Below are 18268 nucleotides of genomic sequence, written 5' to 3'. Positions count from 1 at the left end.
ACAATGTTGACATAGATTGAAATGTTGACAAAAATTGGCAACATCTACACAATGTTGTTCTGTTCACCTCTTCAACATGCAAAATGTCAACTTTCTGCATAGAGCAGTTAGGCACTTAGGAGAGGGTTAGGATTAGGCTGCAAGAGGGGAGGGTTAAGCCCCGTACACACAGGATGACCTGGCTTCTTGTGTTGAGCGACGTGCTGCAGCACGAACGCTCGGCAGATAGCGGGACACCCGCTCAGCACACTGGCTTACCCAGCTGGGACCGTGCATTGGCATCACTGCAGGGCATACACCCTGAGCGTTCCATGCGCCTTTTCTAAGCGATCTAATCAGATCACTCAAGCCCCGTACACATGGGGGGATATATCGCTCAGTGTCCCGTTTGCATCAGCGACCAGAGATGGTCGCTGATGAAAAAGAAACTGCCGGGGGAGCCCAGCAGTGGTAATCAGCTGGTCGCAGGAGCATGTTCCTGCAACCAGCGATCACTACAGGGAGAAAACGGGAGCACGCACTCGGCGATATATCGCTGGTGCACACTCCCATCGCGGGCAATGTCGTCGCTCAGCGACCATATTGCCTGCGATATTAGACAAAATCGCCTCCGTGTACACAGCCTCAGAAAAGGGGCTGAAATCACGCCGTGTGTATGACCCTTTAGGGTTACAGACATTACACATTGCTGAAACTGCTGCAGGATTAACTGAAGTCATTATGACATCACCCCTACAGCTGGCAGACCTGCAGAACTAGGTAATACACATGGACGGACAGAAATGGCTTATATACATTCTAATCTTGTTAACAAACCATCATTGTCAACATGGTGAATGTTGACAAAATATCTCACATTCACACCACAAAAACCAGTCTCACGGAGATTATATCAAATACTTCTTTAAACATATTCATAGGCAACAGGTATTAACAGACTAACTGATGCATATATGGACAGAGAAAGGGGAAGATGATAAGGGAAAGGGAGTCCTTCCAAAATGTCAAACAGCCATAATGGTTAGTGGCGGGTATCAGAACAAATCAAACAGACCATATGAAATTTCAGAGGTTGAAGCGGCCAAACTTCCATGCGGACTCAAACACTTCACACTGCTCAGAACCGTACTGAATCTTTGAAATTTAGCCGAAAGAACCAGATTGAACATTTTCCTGAATCTTATCAGCCAAGGACCTGATAGAAATGGACATTTCCAGTTCTGAATTCATAATTAGAAATACATAAATTATCACTGAATACGAATCTTGATTTTACTCATTAGGGGCATTTGGGCATTGTAGTCTCAAATGTAGTTTATATTCTCCACTTTATTTACAGACATGATGCATACGTATTTATGGTTACCTCAATCAATTCGTTATATATGGATCAGTTTTATATTGTAGGTTTATCAAGAATAAAATATAGTTTATTTATTTAGGAGTACTTGGTGCAGGGTCATTGCTTCTTCAGGATCTTGCTAGATTCTTCTTCTATTAGGGCACAGGTTCTCAAAGTCGGTCCTCAGGACCCCACACAGTGCATATCTTGCAGGTCTCCTTACAGAATCCAGTGAAATAATTAGCTCCACCTGTCAGGGGCGTAACTAGACTTATCTCAAAAGGGGAAAAGGGGTTTGGGAAATTAGTTCTGCACAAGGATAATGATTGAATATTGGTTATTATCCCCGATTTCCTGTTGCTATGCTGTAATTGCAGTGGATACAAGTACGGGGGTGCTGCCAAAGACAATGGGTATGGTACAAAAGAGAAACAGAAAAGGATTGTCTTTTTGGCTGGCGCACTGAAGAGAAAATATGAGTTTATATTTAAAAATTAACTTTTAATAATGTTTGATAAAAAGAAGGCCATTAAAGTGAAATATGAGCTACGTACATGACTAACAGAAACATTGAACAATTATCTAAAATTGCACGTGCTGTGTGTGTGTCCTGTGTTTATCAATCGTGGCATAAGATTCCTCCTCTGAATTAACTCTACAACAAGTGGTAAATGGTGTCGTATCTTTGCAATGTATATTGCAATGGGGTACTTTTATAAGGAGAATTGGATGGGTAGTCTGACCATGTGTATGCAGCCAGATACCTCTATTGGATTCCAATTGATCTTAGATTGTGTACCCTCAGGCCGAATCTATTCACATATGTGTTGCCATTGGGTCTGTTCACCGAGGAAATTGGATGGGTGATCTGACCATGTGTATATGGTTGGATGCCTCTATTGAATTCCAATTAATGTGAACAACCGTAATTCGGTAATATGCACCGGTAGAATTGCGTGCTGTACAGAAATTACTGTGGGGAGGGTTGCATGGGTGGTCCGACAGTGTTTATAGTGGGATCCCTCTATTCAATTTCCAATCCACAAGTAACACAATGCATATTTTTTGCAATTTATGTTACTAGTATATGCTTACTGTCTGTTGATGCAAAATAGAACATGCAGCGATTCTTGTGGTGTTTATGATTTCACATTTATTCGATGGTGAGGAGATTCTAGAAAAAATTGCATGGGTGATCTGGCGGTGTGTACGGCCAGGTCCCTCTATTAGGTTGCAGTTTTATCCTTTCAAACCGTAGGTATTTAGATAGGCAACTGTTATATTATATTAGATAGGCTCATATCAGTCTAATGATTATAAATACATGGTTAGTACGATTGGTTGAATCCTCCTGAGACCTTCACATATGTACCCCAGATAAGTGAGGGATTATAACGCAAAACAACCATACGTGGTACATACTCTAAACAACAGCGCAATATTCCTACCAAATACAACAAGTGCATTTCAACCAATCGTACTAACCATGTATTTATAATCATTAGACTGATATGAGCCTATCTAATATAATATAACAGTTGCCTATCTAAATACCTACGGTTTGAAAGGATAAAACTGCAACCTAATAGAGGGACCTGGCCGTACACACCGCCAGATCACCCATGCAATTTTTTCTAGAATCTCCTCACCATCGAATAAATGTGAAATCATAAACACCACAAGAATCGCTGCATGTTCTATTTTGCATCAACAGACAGTAAGCATATACTAGTAACATAAATTGCAAAAAATATGCATTGTGTTACTTGTGGATTGGAAATTGAATAGAGGGATCCCACTATAAACACTGTCGGACCACCCATGCAACCCTCCCCACAGTAATTTCTGTACAGCACGCAATTCTACCGGTGCATATTACCGAATTACGGTTGTTCACATTAATTGGAATTCAATAGAGGCATCCAACCATATACACATGGTCAGATCACCCATCCAATTTCCTCGGTGAACAGACCCAATGGCAACACATATGTGAATAGATTCGGCCTGAGGGTACACAATCTAAGATCAATTGGAATCCAATAGAGGTATCTGGCTGCATACACATGGTCAGACTACCCATCCAATTCTCCTTATAAAAGTACCCCATTGCAATATACATTGCAAAGATACGACACCATTTACCACTTGTTGTAGAGTTAATTCAGAGGAGGAATCTTATGCCACGATTGATAAACACAGGACACACACACAGCACGTGCAATTTTAGATAATTGTTCAATGTTTCTGTTAGTCATGTACGTAGCTCATATTTCACTTTAATGGCCTTCTTTTTATCAAACATTATTAAAAGTTAATTTTTAAATATAAACTCATATTTTCTCTTCAGTGCGCCAGCCAAAAAGACAATCCTTTTCTGTTTCTCTTTTGCGTAACTAGACTTGTCTGGGCCCCATAGCAAAATTTTAAAAGCCCTCCCCCCCCCCCTCTAGCAACATTCTGACAGAATCGGGGAGGGGGGGGGTTGGTGTCATATTAGAACATAGGGAGGGGTATGATAGAAGGCAGGAAGGTGAGGATTAAGGTTATGGGGGGGCTGTGATTGTTCTGGCTGTGGGTTAGACCATGGGCAGTGGGATGTGAGCAGTAAGCTGATTGGGGAAGAAGAGGCAGGGTGACAGACACTGGGATAGTGGGGACGACTGGGCTGGGAACAGGGGATGGTTGGTCAGACAGGGGAGGCACTGGGCTGGGGCTGGCTGGTTAGATGAGGGGCTCTGAGCTGGGGACAGGGGATGGTTGGTTAGATGGGGGGGCACTGGGCTGAGGATGGCTGGTCATATGGGGGGTGCACTGGGCTGGGGTCCGGGCACCTGAGTGCACTGGGCTGGGGGCAGTGGAAGATAGCACTGACCTGGGATTGCTTCTTTGGTTGCACTGCACAATCCACCTCCTCAGCTCCAGCTGCTACTTGTAGGTCTGTGCTGGTGCAGGGCGGGAGCCGCCAAGTGTTGTCCCCCTGCTGGTTCTGAGGATCAGCGCTGGATCCTGATGAGGCCAGTGCGGGGGGAGGAGAAGCCGCCAATCTCCACACAGGAGTCTCTTTGATCAGTGCCGGGAGGTGGTGGACCGCCAAGCTCCAGACGGGGGTCTTACGATCAGTGGTGGAGGAGGAGGAGGGGGAAGTCGCCAAGTCTCTTCCCCCCGGTGGGTCGCACGGCCAGCACTTGCGTCAGAGCCGGTGCGACGTCTGTGACGATCAACGCCAGGGAGGAGTGTGCTACCAAGGCCAGATCCCCTGCTGGCTTTCACTTTCAGCACTGGAGCCGGCGCGGCATCTCCCGCTCACATACTGTATGTGCGAGCCGCAGATAAGGGTAGATGACCACAGCCTCTGCTGGGTGGGCACACTTAATAAAAATAACTTCAAAGGGTGCAGGGGATGTCTGCTGAGCCTCGGGCCCCCCAAACCCCATAGCAGCTGCACCCCCTGCACCCTCTATAGTTACGCCACTGCCACCTGTGGATCTTTTCAAATGTGTCAGTCAGTAATGCACCTGCCGGGTGACTTGGAAAAAATAAACTGTGTGGGGTTTGAGAACCACTGTATTAGGGAGAATCCAATGTCCACTTAAAGGAACCACAATATTGCACCAAACTATTTTTATTTGCAGTGCCAAGTTAATTTCTGCTATGTTAATAATATATATTGAACGTGACGTTCACATCTGTACGCCAGAGCAGTAAGCAATTGAAAGATGAAAATGCTATAATAAATGATATACTCAAGCCACCAAGAAGCATATAATAAACTAAACAAAAACACTCAACATAAATGATGAATGCATGAGGATAGGAATCATTTCATTCAACTTTAAAGTAACCTGCAACACACCATGGTTAAGATTCCATGCTGTCAGATGGTGATCTAGTTCTAAGGCAGTCCTAAAGCCTTGAACATTTAAGATTTCTTTGTACAATTATAGTTTCAGTTTACAAAAGCTCTCAAATGAAAATTGTTTCCTGGAGAATGGGCATGGGAAACAGATCAAGAAACATTTGTTCGATCATAATAAAAAAAAATCCCATTCAGTTCCACAGGAGATTGATTCTTTGATGAAGAATAGAATGTGGAGAGACCTCCTGGTGAAGTTGAGCTTTAGAAGTTAAAACTTTTAATCAACCTGAAATAAAAAAAAACATGTAGCAAACATTTTCAGTATACCGTAAAACAGCAGAAATGGATCCTGACTGATTTACACTTAATATAAACAGCTACCAAATAAAAACTAAAACCTACTGAAACCTGTGAATTTTCATTTCAATGGATTGCATGGAAGAACAACAACAACAATTCTGATGATTATATAAATCTGTCTGGGCCCCCTCCTCTCTCCCTGCCAGCGCTGAGCACTTGAGGGCTCAGACTAATGAACATACGCAGATCTCCAGGAAGCAGGCAGCCATGCCATCTTATCAGTCATTTCTACAGCACTGCGGACATTGGTGTGGGATGCCAGAGGTGTTAGGGGGGTCTTCAATATGGGATTCCGACTGTCGGGATGTCCCAGGGCCGTTTTCACCCAGCTCAACTGAAACTCGACAGCTGGAGTTTGAGTGTTGGAAAGTGGGCATGCCATTGAAAACCCGCCACGGATTGTCGAAAAACATCCATGAAATTGACAATCCTTGTTTTAAAGTCTTGTCTGTTTTGTCGGAATTTGCCATCAATGCTGTCAGAAACGGCAGCATTGAATAGGTGGTAGCCACTATTTCCCCCCCGGCGGAAATAACGCTCGACATTAAATATGCCGCTAAGCAATCAAGAAATAGGATCAGTGTGTACAGTATGGGTCGTACCTAGACTCAGAGGCACTGTACACATTATAAATATGCCAGCAGGGCCGGCGCCACCACTAGGCAAATCTAGGCATTTGCCTAGGGCGCCGGCCACTGGAGGGCGGCATTTTGTGCCGCCCGGTTACCTGTCCTACGGCGCTGTGTATTTAAATCTGGCGGCGGAGGCAGCGGGGGTCCCTGCAGTCCATTAGAAATCACGAGCGCTATCCGCCGGGCTATGCGGAAGCGCTTCTAGTGTGAAAACTCTGGCAGCACGGCACACGCTGATCTCAGCCAATCAGCGTGCTGCCAGTGTTTTCACACTAGAAGCGCTTCCGCATAGCCCGGCAGATAGCGCTCGTGATTTCTAATGGACTGCAGGGACCCCCGCTGCCTCCGCCGCCAGATTTAAATACACAGCGCCGCAGGACAGGTACCCCCGGCACCGGGGCGCTCCCACCCTGACTCGCCTGGGGCGCTCCGGTGCCTTGCACCGGCCCTGTATGCCAGTGACTCAATAACATTTACTAATACTATTTTAGAATGATTATATCATTGAATATAAATTGGCTTATTTACAAACCAATTTGAAGAATACATGCAAACGTAGTTTGTCAATTTACATATCATGCAATATAGAATATACACAGATAAACAGGATTATTAGGTTTACATTTATTAATTTTTTTGAATTAACAATGGGCAGTTATGCTAGCTTTATAGTAAGACAGTTTTTGAAGAAAGCAATGGCAAGTCCTTCATATTAATGACAGAAGCAAGGACTGTCAACATTCTAACTCTGGTCCTCTGAGAGGCTCTCAGAGGCTTTAGCATTCCCAGGCATGCAGTGCGCGGATGCATGGTGATTGCATGACGTCACCCGTGCACTGCGAGTGAGGAACCATGACGCCGGGCATCACACTAGAAAGCCTGCATCCTCTGCAGGGCTCGTTGGATCATTATGCAGGTTGGCACCGCCACAGTAATGGCGCTACCCGCCAGTGCCTCTCCTCTGCCTGCCCGCCTGTGTCTCCTGTTATCTGCCTGCCCGCCTGTGTCTCCCGTTATCTGCCTGCCCGCCTGTGCTTCCTGCTGTCCAAGAGCAATACAGCAGGTGGCTGAAAGAAGTGTCTGCCGCTAGTGTTAGCCAGGGACGGAGCAGAGAGAAAATTGGCAAGGTGAGGGGGCAAGGAGGCATATGGGGTGCTGGGCCTCTCCACAGTCCACAGGGTTTTTTTTTATATGTGATGGGAGGGGGAGGGGGCTCCTCACAAGGGTAAGTACATTCCAGTTGCTATCTGTGATGGAGTTTTGTGCCCCGCCTCCCCCCTTAAAGTTTATATATATATATATATATATTTTTTTTTTTTTTTTAAGGTGACAAAAAACTCCAACACAGGCAGCAAATGGAATGTACTTACACCTGTGAGGAGACCCCGTCCCCCTCCCACCGCAAAACAGATTTTTTGCGTAATTTGGGGTGGTATTATATAAATTTTGGCTCATTCTGTGAGGCATAATGCTAATTTTGGCTCATTCCATGATTCATAATGTGAATTTTTTGGGGGGGGAGGGGGGGTATTTTGCACAGGGGGAGATGCCAGTAGATCACGGTAAGTAACTAGAAAAAAAAGTAGAGGTACTCTTTACCTAGCACGGCGCCCACGATGTCCATCGCGGTCATCGGGGGTAAAAAATCGCGGCCATCGCATGCACTAAAAAACCGGGTGCGGCGCGATGCCCGCGATTTCCCATAGGGATCAATGTTAAAAGTGTGATTGGACGCGATTTTAGTGTTCAATGCCTCAATGCCCGCGATTTTTCCATAGGAAACAATGTCAAATGGGCCACAGAGCCCTAATAGTCCCCCTGAAGTGTGAAATGGCCCGACAATTTTTAACGCCACCCCACGATCAACGTGAACCCAAAGCGTGGCGAGCGCAGCGAGCCCGCGAGGGGCGGCGGTACGCGCCCTCCGACCTTTTCATACCCCCACTATCCACGACGGCGTGGAGTGGAGAATAGATTAGTGTGGCGAGCGCAGCGAGCCACCGAGCCCGAAGCGTGGCGAGCGCAGCGAGCCCCGCGAGGGGACGCGGATACCTGTGAAGCCCGCGAAGGGACGCGTTTACCTGTGAAGGTATCCGCGTGCGCTCGCCACGCTTCGGGCTCGGTGGCTCGCTGCGCTCGCCACACTATTCTATTCTCAACTCCACGCCGACATGGATAGTGGGGGTATGAAAAGGTCGGAGGAAGCGTACCGCCGCCGCTCGCCACGCTTCGGGTTCACGTTGATCGTGGGGTGGCGTTAACAATTGTCGGGGCCATTTCACACTTCAGGGGGACTATTAGGGCTCTGTGGCCCATTTAACATTGTTTCCTATGGAAAAATCGCGGGCATTGAGGCATTGAACAGTAAAATCGCGTCCAATCACACTTTTAACATTGTTCCCTATGGGAAATCGCGGGCATCGCGGGCATCGCGTCGCACCCGTTTTTTAGTGCATGCAATGGCCGCGATGCCCGCCGTGCTAGGTAAAGAGTACCAAAGTAGATCCCGGGTTACAAAAGTCTGGCCACCCCTGATGTACACCTATTTGCTTTTTGATAACATTTTTGATATATTTCCAATTGGGAGTGCTGGTCCCTGTTTCATTTGGACTTTCTTTTGATTGGTTATATCAATGAAGAACTTTCTGTATTATCAGACTGTACACCCTACTGTGATTAGTGTGAGTAGGTTTCCCACATATAACTGTAAATATATATATATATATGTATATATATATATATATATATATATATATATATATATATATATATATATATATATATATATATATATATATATTTATCTAAATGCAAGAGATCCAAAATAACTTACAGAGTGTCTACAGTTCAAAGGGTCATAAACTGACCCAAGGCAATGGTCCACGACAACATATTAATGCAGATTTAATCCCTCATAATTGTTTTAGCTACTTTTCCTTCATTAAACAAATGATGGATAACAACTCCCATAGCCTTGTGCTGCTCCTCAGGCATAAGATGCATTCCATTTCTTTGGGTAGACAATGCCTAAGGCATACCAAGGAAATAAATTAGATCTTTTGCAAATTATTCCTATTGTGTGAGCAATTTATCAAGCTGCAAAACAATAATAAGTAAGGCGACTGTATCACCAGCCTCCCAACCCCATTAAGACTTTCCTTCCTTTGTGCATTTTTGCTGAGGTTACAAGTTAATGATACATTTGTCTCAAAATCTAATTAAAGGCATTTATGATTGACACATATATATATATATATATATATATATATATATATATATATATATATATATATATATATATATATATATATATAGATATATATATATATATATAGATATATACACAGAAAATATTATGGAAAGTAAAGGCCGCAATGACATTATTTTGCAGTACAATACATTTAAATGTTTAGAAGGAGGAATTGTTAATGGATTATGCTTTGGTACCTTAATACCTCTGTGCCAAAAATTCTAGCCATTGGATCGAGGTTAAAAGGCAATTGAATGGTCTCTAACAAAGGTTTAAAACCATATAATTTCAAGTTATTAACAAATAAAATAAAAGCAGAACATACTGAATAGGTTTTTATCCCTCTTGTTATCACTATGAAATGATCTGCATTAACATACAAAATACATTTCACAAAACAGTTGATCATATTTATTAGTAAGGAGTAATATAATAAGATAACCATGAGTTATTGCTAAGATAACATTGATACGATATTTAAGCGAGCACTTTGCTGTTACAGAGAACAGACACTCCCTTAGATATTCTATCGATGGTTATTCCAGCAATAGTAGGAGAATCCCAGCATTCTCTATGGAAAAAGGCAGTAGGTGTATATAAAAGTGTTTACGGGCCTATTTGCATCATTTTTGTCAAATGACATATTATTTTATAACTACTCTTCGCAAGTAATTCAGAGCAATGTTTTAAGCTATTACTAAAGGAAGCTGCCCTGGCAAAGAGTTTACAGTACAGTTATAGCTAACACTGTACATTTTAAAGCTTAAATTTAAAGCTTTATCACAACAACCCTTCATCAGGCTTTCTCATAGGTAGAACTAGATAATCCCATCGTCATATGGCATTAGCTATGGAAACATGCTCTAAAGTTCAATTAGATTGGCATGCCTAAGAATAAACTGCAACCACCTGGGTGACATTGCCACATTTGTATATCTCCACAGGCTAGCTCCACAAAAATAACCAGTATGCCACTCCAGGGTATAGTAACACAAACCTTACATTACAGAAGAGACTCCAATGTTTTTGGGCTGCTGGAAGCATGACGACAGGGCTCCCGGTAGCCCAGAAACATTGTGGGTTGCCTGAAGAGGTGAGTTTTCAGGGAAGGCTTGAAAGTTTGGAGGCTTGACGAGAGTCTGATTGTGCGCGGGAGGGCATTCCATAGGGTGGATGCAGCCCTATGAAAGTTCTGTAGCAGTGAATGGGAGCTAGTAATCCATGCAGAAGGCAGATACAGATCTTCTACAGAGCAGAGAGAACGAGTTGGGAAATATTTTGAGATAAGTGAGGAGATATAGGTTGGTGTGGTTTGGTTAATAGCTTTATATGTCAGTAGAAGTATTTTGTATTGAATACGGTAGAATATGGGCAACCAATGGAGGGACTGGCAGAGCTAGTCAGCAGATGATGAACGTCTGGCTAGAAAGACCAGCCCCATCAGTTCAAAAAAGATTGCAGTGGCGAGAGTCTGATCTTTGGAAGACCAACGAGGAGACTATTGCAATAATCAATGCGAGAAATAGAGATAGATAGAAAGATAGATAGATACAACACTTTTTTTGTGCTCTCAACATACTATAGGCCTATGCTGCATATATAACATTACCAAAACAAGTCAAGTAAAACATAAATTTTCACTCCACTAGGTGTAACAATAGAGGTGTTATTGTTTACAAAGCATACCAAGATATCTTGTATCACTCTTATTAGATAGCAACCAAGTCCTGATTGGTAGACTACAAATCTTAATTTCTAATCAACATACTGTATGGAGTTGATTTGATATATAGAATGCTAGTAACTAAGTAACTACAATTAATAATTTAATAAATAAGTAAAATTCCTGACAGGTTTTGTTACAGAGCAACAATTGTACTTTTTGTTGGCCATAAAACCTATTTTCTGCAATAAAGGCACTTCCAATTCAGTGCTATATATACTTTCTGTTTGTGATTGGCTAATGTAATCCATGGACATGCATCCAATCAAACTGCACAAAGGAGACAAGATAATTCCACGCATCAGCTGTCCTGATCATATGGTTGCTCTAGGCATACTAAAACATGGGGGAGAAAAGCCAGGCACCACTTTGATGTGCTGCTATTACTCTATGTTATGTTAGTGACTGTAGTGTGTTTTTCACAGCATGTAGCTAATAACATTGTATTACTGTATGAAATTTAGTGGAGCCTTAAAAGTACAAAGATGGGGTTAGCTTTAAGTCTAGACTTACTACTGGAGAGGATCATGGAATCATCCTTTCACTGTGATAGCATGACCTGAGGCACCAGAGCACATAATCACTCTCACTTTAAGCCTATGGGGTTATTCAATGGTTTGTCACAGCTTGCACGGTCAGTATTCAACTGGCTCCCTGCATATGCCACTTCCCCTCGCTACGTTTTTGTAGTGACAGGGAAACAGCGTGTGTGGCCACTAAAACATCAAGGCTCGCAGGATTGGCTGTGAGCCTCCTTGTTTGGGGGAATCCTTGCTATCCTCTGACAGTGAGGATTCCCCCGGAACGTTGAATAGGGTGAGTGACCGGCACGGGGGTTAAACGACAAGGATCGCTTGTTTTTACCGATCCCCGCTGTTTAACCCCCTCGCCAACAGCATTGAACAATACAGCCCCATGAGTGTCAACATCTCGGTGAGAGATGTACAAAATATCAGCTAAAAATGCCAGCGTCGCTCACATTTGTTATATAAATTCAAATAAAAATGTTATGTAAAAAAAAATTAGATTTCCTATATAAAAGGTAAATATTAAAGGTGATTATGATGAATAAAAATGCCTTGCTTGTCAAGTTTTACACCAATTTTGGCAAATTCACTTGGCACTTAAAGGGTTAAGCAATACACAGTTTAAGATTGTATTTGTAGGAAGATTTGTTATTAGCTTGATTTTAAATCTGGTTACAAAAGAGGATACGACATAACCAAATAACCATAGCTCTGGTCAGCCAAGAGTTCTGCAGTAAATTTATGAATCTTTCGCTTACAGGAAGAAAAAAAGTAACAGAGAGAGAAAAAGAAGTGATCCACATCGCATCACATTTCATTTCACTTGTCTCATCTATGCCATTTCTTATAATGCATTTACAGTTTGTACTAGCTTTTCACAGGGACCGTGCTCAATCTTCACTGAACTAGCATGACATAAGCAGCACCATACGAGTCTAGACACAGTTTAAATGCATAGAAAAAAATGTCTCTGCATGTAGGATTTAGTTAAGACAGATAATAGTAGAGAAAGAACATTATAGACAATGCTACCCTTAGGATCTATGAGCAATATGATCTGATGAGCAGGAGACTTCTCACAACAGAATATTTGATAAACCAGGCTAAATGAACAGATGTCGTTTATGTTTAGGAAGACACAATTATTGTATCTTAGCCTCTTGTAATTGGAATCAGTGCAAAGGATCTGGGCAGCACAATGTACACTCTGCTATATGCAGGACTAATTCATGGTACTTCAATACCTCTCAACATTCTTGACGTCCTAACTCCACAGCAAGGCTGTGCACCCCCCCAAAAAGGAGGCGTGGCTTCACAAAAATGGTGCAGTTGTGAGCCACGTCGCCATTTGCCATCACTCCTGGAATGCCCCCAGTCCACCTGTCTCTTTTTTCTTCAGGAGAAAAATTATTGGGGCAAATTGTGTCAACTTATTCTAGAAATTTGTAATATCTTTCCACAATACAATACATATATTTTCTAAAAAAAAACAAAATAAAAACACACTAGTCTACCAATAGCCTTGATGGACTAAACCAGTATTATCCGCCATAACATCAGTCATTTGGGAGTTAGTCTATTTGAATCACATTTTATGAAAGCTTTGGAGGCAGTCAGATCTGTAGAATTGATTTTATCATCTGAAATCCTACAGTGAGCAGAAAATGTGGCTTCCTAAAGACTAATATGAAGGTAAGAGTGGAATTTTATGTTAGGGACTCACCCATGACCCATAAGAGGTCTCCCTTTTAGGCATAGGGTCATGATCTTGTAGTAAAAAAAAAACTCTGATGTGCGCGAAATAAATTTGTCAGGGTCAAAAGTGCAGTTAGGCCAGGATGGCACTCATTTGGGGTGCTGGTCAAGGACTGTGCCCATTCAGCTTAACTACATACACATTTTAACACTTGAGTTGACTTGGGGGTCTATTTAACACAGCCTGTAATATGGCAGATGGTGCTGATTGGCTGGTACTTTCCTTTATGCCTGGCTTAGTATATAGTCCAATTAGGCGGTTTTAAAGGTAAGTAAGCCTCAGGAGGCCCTTTCTAAACTAGATATTTTACATTATACTTTAGTGTGTACATTCAATATTGCTAACAATTCCTGTCTGCTGAACATGCAGGTTATTTGGCTATATACCCAACGACCCACATGCTCAGCGGGACCCGGTGATATCAACAAAACAATATCGTTTACCAATATCGTTTAGTGCACACACTTAAATCGGGCACTGCGGTTGTTATCTTTTACAATATCAGCCACTTGCAGGATCAATGAGTGTGTATGGGGCTTAAGATGTGCAGGATGAGTTGCATCAGATCCTATTTTATTTATCTTACATTCTGCCAATCTTAGATCTCCTAAAAGGCTTTTGCATTCCACCCACTTACTTGTCACTGCCAATCCCCTGCAGGCTGTGGTATTTAAGGTAGGAAGTCAACAGACTCTAGGGGTAACTCATTAACGCTCGATAAGCAGCGGTCCTTCACTGCTTAGCGGACGGCTTAACTCAACCCCCCCTGCCCGATTGGGCTTGTGCGAACCACTGCTGGCATCCTGCACATGCGCAGGGACAGCATTACTAGAGCATCACAAGGGAGCCAAGTATGAGAAGACATGATTTACATATACAGTATTTGGGTGAAACTACTACAGATTTTTTGGCAATGCAATATGCAGCCATAAAAACTTAAGTTTAAAAAAAAAAAAAATCACAAAATGGTAAATAGTATATAATGCACATGATAAAATTTAAGGTTTTCGACAGACCAAATTAATCAACTGCAGTTCATAAGAGAGGCAACATCAAAATATGTCAGTGCATTCTCACAAATGCAAATGTATTACCAGTTATGTCTATAGAGCATATAATGCAATGACCCTCACCCTCTGGCCCAGGGGGACAAATCTGTTGACATTCCTAACATGGTGAATATTACTCGCTAGTTAAAAGACCATCAATATGACGGCTTCTGAAATGTACTTTCACTTTGGGCTGTAACCGGTTTTACTTTCACTTTGGGTTGTGACAGTTTTTAGTACACATACTACCACCAATCCCAATGTGCTCCTACCTCCAATCACTGTCTTCATAGATCTCTCTATCCATATCCAGCAAAGGTAGACTACACACAACTGCATACATTACAGTAACTTTTCAGTAATGATAGATTGTAGGTATAATTGTCTGTAAAAACATCTATGTACAAAGTAAATTAGAGCATTTCTGATCAATTAAATTTTTTCACCTAGGTTTTGTTACTTATAGACCACACCCCATATAACCAGGTTTGAAGACACCAAGTGGTGTATTGGATGAGATATTCAAAAAGTGAAAGATTTGGTAAGAAACTCCAGTTTTTTTAAAGCGGCAATCATTTACACTGCAAAAAAAAAAAAACAGTTTGATTTTGCAGTGTAAATGATTGCCGCTTTAAAAAAATCTGGAGCTTCTTACCAAATCTCTCACTTTCTGAATCTCTCATCCTATTAAATTTCCCTCAAAACCTTTTCCAGTGTCAGTGTATTTTAACGTAATTGTAAACCACAAAAGAGAATATTGATGTTACAACATATACAGTAAATAAATGGTAAAACTGAACTGTTTGGCTAGAACATGAAATTGCCTGCTGTTAGTGCTATATTGCCACCCATAAGCCTGGATAAAGTCTTTCATCCATATTGATATGCAGGTTGTCCTAATATAATAAACACACAATTATTTCTTTTGAATAAGAATTTTGACTATCGGTTTAGTATTTCATGATCCACCGGGGTGTCACTCTTGAATGACTGCCACAAATACCTGACGATTGGCCATGTGAGCCAGCCAGCCAGCAAGCACACACACACAATACCACCCCCTATTTTAGAAAAGCCTTTTTACTAGATGCAATATTTCAGCTCATACTTTATTTGTGGTCCTCTTGTACCTTCCCATAATTATACATTCCTCTTAGCTCAGTGCCATTGTATACTAAACAGTAAAATGACGGTACATTCTGAAACAATTCCTTGTATTCATACCTGGGCTAACCTTCCTGTCCTTGTGGCTTTATACTGAATAGTGACATCATAAAATGACTTCATTTCCCAGCACAGAGCGGTAACAGTGACAGTGTTATTATTTTGCAAACACATTCTAGCATAACAGAGGTTTACTGTATATTGTGAGTGCCAGTAAAATTAGACAAAAGGTGTGTGACAATCCGCTTTGTCAGCTCCAGTGTGAGGGGAGGAGAATGCTCAGCAACAATGGTTTTAATCTAAAATAAAGAGAAATATGCCTCAGCTGATGTTACCAGAAAAGCATCAGTAACACACAATTCCAATGAACATTGTACGCCTCTTTATTTGATTTCTATTTTATTGGATTGTATACACCTTGGATAAATGTAGTATCAGAGAACTGGTATGAACTGTGTGTGCATGCCTGATGATTAATTACTAATGTTCTCTTGTAGATCAATAGCAGGCTGGTGTAGGAACAGCAATGACAGGACAGAGAATGGGTTCCAGCCACACATCCAGCATGTGCTTGTGAGATCAAGCAGACACTGGGCACTAACATAGCATCACATGCTTCATAATCAGCAGCTGAAAAGCCTAGTGTGCCGGATCCCCTTGGAAGTGCAAGCTACATGACAGTGTTACCACCACAGCATGACATGCAAGTCCCTGCACAGATGTGCAAATGCAGACCACACAACAATACACAGGCACACACACCCACCCATCACTTCCAGTAACCCTTTCAGTGCTTGACTTGGCAGCCCAGAAATTGCCCGATCATAGCATTACCCCTGCCTATATACAACACAGAGGCCACACAAGCTACTCATACAATCTCAAGAAATCCAGAAACAATTCTGCACAGCTACAGAAAGAGCAGCCTGTGCAATTCACATAGATGCACTCAACGTCTTTGCTTGCAATCGCAGGGAATAAAAAGAAAGCATTTAGGTACCTGATAGATGCCATTGCAGGTGCTGTTTATCCCAGGTTTCTCAAGTGCAAAAACCCTTTGGCAGGTTACTATGGAAATGATCTTCCAGAGAGGAAAGGTTGAGTCTTGCATCCCATTCACATAGTGACATGCAAAGTGAGGGATCACAGCTCGCCTGCTAGTACCTCTTCCTTTGCCTCCCTCCGGGACTCAGCTTGCAGATCACCGTGCCAGAGCCTGGAAGCCAGAAGCCATCCTCACACCAGTCTGGGCTGAGCTCTCTGCAGCAAGTGGCGCTGTTCCCTGCTTTCCAGCAACAAAAGCAACAGCCACGCAGGCTCTGCACACAGCAGTTAGCAGGATCAGTGCATGATGCTCTAGGTCTGGCCAGCGAGGACTTGCACGCAGGGGAGACTATTACAGTAGCATGGGGGTTGCAAAAATCAATGCTTTTAACTTCTTCAGTTCAGCAGAACGGATGTGTCTTATGGCTTACTATCTGTCTGCTTTGTTTGTGGAAATCCCTGTATTAATATCCTCAGAAAGTAATCTGCAATGTTAAAATATATAATAGTAGACCAAGGATTGGGTTCGCTAAACACCAGCTGCAATGAATGGACAGCTGAAATTAAGAGCAATGTGACCAGGACAGCTGATCATCATCAGTATTAACCTCAAAAGTCTTTGGAGGACTTCCAGCAACCATGAGGTTAACACTAGCAGGTGTACAGTAATCCTGCTGGCTATGGGAAGCAAAGGCTCATTTTGGTGGAGAACACAGGAATGCTGTGGAAGCAAGACAGTACTGTGTTTTTGTTAGAGAATCACTGAAGCTGTTTCCTGTACATAGATGAGACAAGTGAACGCGCAACGCACCCTTCAATCTCTGTGCATTTTATACTTGGATTAGCTATAATATTGATACAATTCTTACAGCCTATTTTACACATATGACATGATTTGGTGGTACACCTGCTAACTGCTCTGCAATCTGTTACAGTAGTGCACAGCCTGGTAGTTATGGTTTACACTGCAATAACCAATCATTGAAGCAGATGCTTCACATATGAGCAATTTTTCTGGTCAATTTTGAAAACTAATACCCCTCTACACCAGCCCTGCAGACACGGGTTTTATGCTAAACATCCATTTGCATGCGTGTGGGGAAATCGCCGTGCGATGGGCCGGCATTCATGAGGGTGGCGTTTAGTCAATCAGAATGAGGGCCACTGTATATTTATATTGAAAGAATCCTCATGTGTGATGACACAACAGGATATTATTATAGAAATCGCCCTTCAGCTCAGGCAAAGCTCTCTAAAAGTGTGGGAATTGGGTATCATACAAACCAATCCATTGGAGGACTATTGGAAAATGTATTTGTTTTGTTAACGACATCAGTTCAATTCACCCATGTGAGTGCCACTCCCAGCTACTAGTACTGTCTCTCCTAAGATACTTCAGGTGAAATTTACTAGAATCTATCAACATTTCTCTGGATAGTAAAGCCCCATACACACACAGGGGAGATATTTTGCTCAGCCATATATTGCTAGCAATACATTGCTGAGCAATGTATTGCCCAGTGTCTCCTTTTCATCAGCGACCAGAGATGGTCGCTGATGAA

General features: G+C 42.4%; 1 protein-coding gene across 1 annotated transcript in view; it reads right to left on the bottom strand.

The window, feature by feature from the left end:
- Positions 1-16994, bottom strand: part of NAV3 (neuron navigator 3) — a 582637-nt gene extending 565643 nt beyond the window's left edge. The window contains exon 1 of the mRNA XM_083182606.1: positions 16663-16994. The gene's annotated coding sequence lies outside the window, so the exon portion shown is untranslated. The remainder of the gene's footprint in view (positions 1-16662) is intronic.
- Positions 16995-18268: the final 1274 nt, after the last annotated feature.

This window comes from Crinia signifera, chromosome 4 (genome assembly GCF_055691185.1).
Source record: "Crinia signifera chromosome 4, ASM5569118v1, whole genome shotgun sequence".
Lineage (NCBI taxonomy): Eukaryota > Metazoa > Chordata > Amphibia > Anura > Myobatrachidae > Crinia > Crinia signifera.
The sequence above is the reverse complement of the archived record's forward strand: the minus strand, read 5'-3'. Positions and strand labels throughout refer to the sequence as shown.